This window comes from Bombyx mori, chromosome 11, assembly GCF_030269925.1.
Source record: "Bombyx mori chromosome 11, ASM3026992v2".
Classification (NCBI taxonomy): Eukaryota; Metazoa; Arthropoda; class Insecta; order Lepidoptera; family Bombycidae; genus Bombyx; species Bombyx mori.
In genome coordinates, this window is record NC_085117.1 from 4,901,231 (window position 1) to 4,906,230 (window position 5,000).

General features: G+C 43.0%; 2 non-coding genes across 2 annotated transcripts; both read left to right on the plus strand.

The window, feature by feature from the left end:
* Nucleotides 1-1,711: 1,711 nt before the first annotated feature.
* On the plus strand, nt 1,712-3,619 carry LOC134199776 (small subunit ribosomal RNA). The gene has a single exon (XR_009974398.1). It is a non-coding gene; the product is annotated as a small subunit ribosomal RNA (ribosomal RNA).
* Nucleotides 3,620-4,380: 761 nt separating this feature from the next.
* LOC134199772 (5.8S ribosomal RNA) lies at nt 4,381-4,537 on the plus strand. Its single transcript, XR_009974393.1, has one exon. It is a non-coding gene; the product is annotated as a 5.8S ribosomal RNA (ribosomal RNA).
* Nucleotides 4,538-5,000: the final 463 nt, after the last annotated feature.

Genomic DNA, 5,000 nt, shown 5'->3' on the forward strand with positions numbered 1-5,000 from the left:
AGAAACAAAGAAAGAAAGAAAGAACCTCGTGAAGGCAGAAAAGGACAATTTAATATAATATTTAGACCTGGCCCACTAGACTACCGCCATTATTGATTTTTATCGATTGATTGATTGATTTAAAAATAATTATTCCAATAGTTGTGTCGGTAGTAGGTACCAGCCAGCCAGCCAGCCAGCCAGCCAGCCAGCCAGCCAGCCAGCCAGCCAGCCAGCCAGCCAGCCAGCCAGCCAGCCAGCCAGCCAGCCAGCCAGCCAGCCAGCTAGCTAGCTAACTGGGTTAGGGGTCCTGATACAGAAGGCAGTTAGTTATGTAGTAGTTATTATTATCCACGATAGGTACTGCGCGCTACGTGAGGAGGTTTCTTCTTCTCGCTCTGGAGTCAGTTCTCAGTTCAGGAGGAGTTATTAATGTTAATGTACCTACGTACATAATAAGATGTCATAATGATAACCTTCTACGTGGTGGATATGAAAATTTATCAATATCATCATCATCATCATCATCATCATCATCATCATCATCAAGGCGTGATGTACCTTCACCTCGTGAAGGCAGAAAAGGACAAATTAATAAAATATTTAGACCTGGCCGACGAGACTTAGTCGTAATAAAAATCTTTTAAAAAAAATTATATTTTAATTAATAACATTTAAAATAAATATACATAATTAATAATAATACTAATACTAATAATAATAATAATAATAATAATAATAAACTATATTCTGTCTAAATTAAAATTTAAAATCCACGGCTCAACAGACTTCACCGCGGACGACGATCCTACGTATGTATGCATGCGAACGCGCACGGCCCGCATCACATGTGTGGTTTGAGCGCGTGTCGCGTTTGATGTTCGGGCGTGCCTTAGTTGGTGCGCGAGGCGAGAGAGGAAGATTTGATTGATGTTTGTTGTTTTTTGGATTACATTTTCAGTTTTTCTCTCTCGTTTTTAAACGAACACATTATAAAGTTATATATTATATATTTGATCAGCGTCGGACCTGCGTCATGCGATCTGAAGTATCTATCCATCTCTCATATATATCTTGTCCGGTCAGAAGCTTGACATATATACATTGAGGAGAGGAGGAGACTTTTGTGATTGGACGCATAAATTTTTTGGTCCTGGAAATTTTAAAATTTTTCATATGTTCATTGGTTTTGCGCGTTGCGTGTGTTTCGTGTTTAATAATAATAATAATATAATATATTTATTATAGATTAACCGAAACGCTGCGGTCGCCGTAACACCGTGTGAGACATATGCGTAACTCATGCGACGGCATGTTCGTTCGGTTAGTTCATTTCTAATTTCAGAATGAAACAATCAAACGGACGAATGCACCTGTTCGTTCAGTCGTTTACGTCATTCTGTACGTTCCGTGCGCGATTTTGAAATTTTATTCGTTAAAACGAATTATAATATTTCATATGGTGTTTTTATTTAAACATTATATGTTTTAACGTGAACGGTTTATGCGAAATCTCGGTGGACCGATTTTGTATAATTATCCTTTTCCTTAAAAATTAAATTTTCTAGGATATGGATTTTTATATATTTAATGATATTATTTATTAGTAAACAACGAGAGTTGTTTATTATATAAATACTATTATAATACCTAAACACGATCACGCCGTACGAGCGTTTTTACGCCCGATGCGGTGCGACGTTTTAGTTTTCGAGCTAACGAAAAAGAGAGCTCCCTGGTTGATCCTGCCAGTAGTTATATGCTTGTCTCAAAGATTAAGCCATGCATGTCTCAGTGCAAGCCGTATTAAGGCGATACCGCGAATGGCTCAATATATCAGTTTTGGTTCCTTAGATCTTACTCAGTTACTTGGATAACTGTGGTAATTCTAGAGCTAATACATGCAATCAGAACTCTGACCAGTGATGGGATGAGTGCTTTTATTAGATCAAAACCAATCGACGGAGGGCCTCGCGTCCGAAGTCGTTAATTTTGATGAATCTGGATAACTTTTGCAGATCGCATGGTCAAGTACCGGCGACGCATCTTTCAAATGTCTGCCTTATCAACTTTCGATGGTAGTTTCTGCGACTACCATGGTTGTCACGGGTAACGGGGAATCAGGGTTCGATTCCGGAGAGGGAGCCTGAGAAACGGCTACCACATCCAAGGAAGGCAGCAGGCGCGCAAATTACCCACTCCCGGCACGGGGAGGTAGTGACGAAAAATAACGATACGGGACTCTTACGAGGCCTCGTAATCGGAATGAGTACACTTTAAATATTTTAACGAGGAACAATTGGAGGGCAAGTCTGGTGCCAGCAGCCGCGGTAATTCCAGCTCCAATAGCGTATACTAAAATTGTTGCGGTTAAAAAGCTCGTAGTTGCATTTGTGCGCCGCGCTGTCGGTGCACCGCATCCGCGGTGATACTGACACGTTTGCGGAGCATATCGTCGGTGAGCCGGCGTTCTAAAAAACGCCGGTTCAATATCAAAATCCTATCGCGGTGCTCTTCGGTGAGTGTCGAGGTGGGCCGACAATTTTACTTTGAACAAATTAGAGTGCTCAAAGCGGGCTAAAAATGCTGCTTGAATATTTCGTGCATGGAATAATAGAATATGATCTCGGTTCTATTTTGTTGGTTTTCAGAACTCCGAGGTAATGATTAATAGGGATAACTGGGGGCATTCGTATTGCGACGTTAGAGGTGAAATTCTTGGATCGTCGCAAGACGAACATCAGCGAAAGCATTTGCCAAAGGTGTTTTCATCAATCAAGAACGAAAGTTAGAGGTTCGAAGGCGATTAGATACCGCCCTAGTTCTAACCGTAAATATGTCATCTAGCGATCCGCCGACGTTACTACAATGGCTCGGCGGGCAGCTTCCGGGAAACCAAAGATTTTGGACTCCGGGGGGAGTATGGTTGCAAAGCTGAAACTTAAAGGAATTGACGGAAGGGCACCACCAGGAGTGGAGCCTGCGGCTTAATTTGACTCAACACGGGAAATCTCACCAGGCCCGGACACCGGAAGGATTGACAGATTAACAGCTCTTTCTTGATTCGGTGGGTGGTGGTGCATGGCCGTTCTTAGTTGGTGGAGCGATTTGTCTGGTTAATTCCGGTAACGAACGAGACTCTAGCCTGCTAAATAGGCGTCGTTATTTAGGTGTGCGCGGCCTCGTGTCGCGCAACTCACTGACGACGTATTAAAATTCTTCTTAGAGGGACCGGCGTCTTCGAGCCGCACGAGATTGAGCAATAACAGGTCTGTGATGCCCTTAGATGTCCTGGGCCGCACGCGCGCTACACTGAAGGAATCAGCATGTTCTCCCTGGCCTAGAGGCCCGGGCAACCCGCTGAAACTCCTTCGTGCTGGGGATTGGGGTTTGCAATTATCCCCCATAAACGAGGAATTCCTAGTAAGCGCGAGTCATAAGCTCGCGTTGATTACGTCCCTGCCCTTTGTACACACCGCCCGTCGCTACTACCGATTGAATGATTTAGTGAGGTCTTCGGACCGACACGCGGTGGCTTCACGGCCGTCGGCGTTGTTGGGAAGTTGACCAAACTTGATCATTTAGAGGAAGTAAAAGTCGTAACAAGGTTTCCGTAGGGGAACCTGCGGAAGGATCATTAACGTGTGTTGTATTGTGTGTGATATGTAAATATTTTATTTATTTATTTATATATATATACGCATGCATACATTCGATCGTTCTTAATTTTTATCGTTTATCCGATTTCTCACGCTCTCGCGCGCGTTTGTCGCGACGATATTGAATCTGACTGCTGACATTATATATCTAATACTGCTGCGTACTGCACGCGCACGGCAGCACACGCATAAAACTATACGCGCACTACAAAATACCATTACTGACACCGAAATTACAGTGTTGTTCTGTGTTTGTGGTGTGTGTGTGTGTGTGTGTGATGCAGTAGTTGTGTGTGTGTGTGTCGTCGTGTCGATTCGATTGCCGTCGTGACACTAGTGCGCTCGAGAGCGAGAACGCGGTGATCGAAAGAAAAACTCACAGACGTTTTAGTTTTCTTAACGTGTGTGTGCGTGCGTTGTACCACCGTGTTTTATATGTTTATTATTATATATTTTGAGATTCGAAATTTCGAATATTATAATATTTATGTATAAAATGCGAAACGCGCGCGCGCACACGGCGAAAACGTCGAAACGTCGCGTACACGTCCAAACGTCACGGAGAGTCGCGTGCGCGCGTTCTTGCGGGAGCGCTCGCTCGTGTCTCTCTCGTCGTCGTTGACGGTTTCGTAAATTAACATAGAATACATTTTATTTATTTATTGTTTTTTTTTTCGACAAGAAAAAAAAAAAAAGAAATTTTTTATTTTTATTTAAACATTACAGAAAAAACGAAAATCATTACCCTGGACGGTGGATCACTTGGCTCGCGGGTCGATGAAGAACGCAGTTAACTGCGCGTCATAGTGTGAACTGCAGGACACATTTGAACATCGACATTTCGAACGCACATTGCGGTCCGTGGAGACACATCCAGGACCACTCCTGTCTGAGGGCCGGCTGCATAAAAAACATTAATCACATTGCGTGGCTCGTGCCGCGCTCGTGATCCGTCGCGTTGACGCGTTCCGCGTTACGCGTTCGTACTCGTCGTTACGTGTTGTTTTATTTAATTAAAATCTGACCGAAGACTACGATTACGAATCGCGTTTCGCTAGCTCGTCTCTCCGACGGATCTAAAAATGTTTTATTGTTATTTCAAAATTTTCATAATCACGTCGAACCTCTCTGGCGCGCGCGTTATGTTTAGCGTGCGCGTAGCGAGTTCTCGTGTATATGAATTTTTGTCGTCTTGGTTTCGTTATTCTGTTGTTGACGTTGTATTAATCGTTATTTAATATCGACGACGACGACGGTGCGAAGCGAAACGTTGTGATGAAGAATTTTAATGAATTATTTGTAATCGCGAATAAATTCAATAAAATAATCTAACGATTTTTCGCTTGCACACACATCGATCGC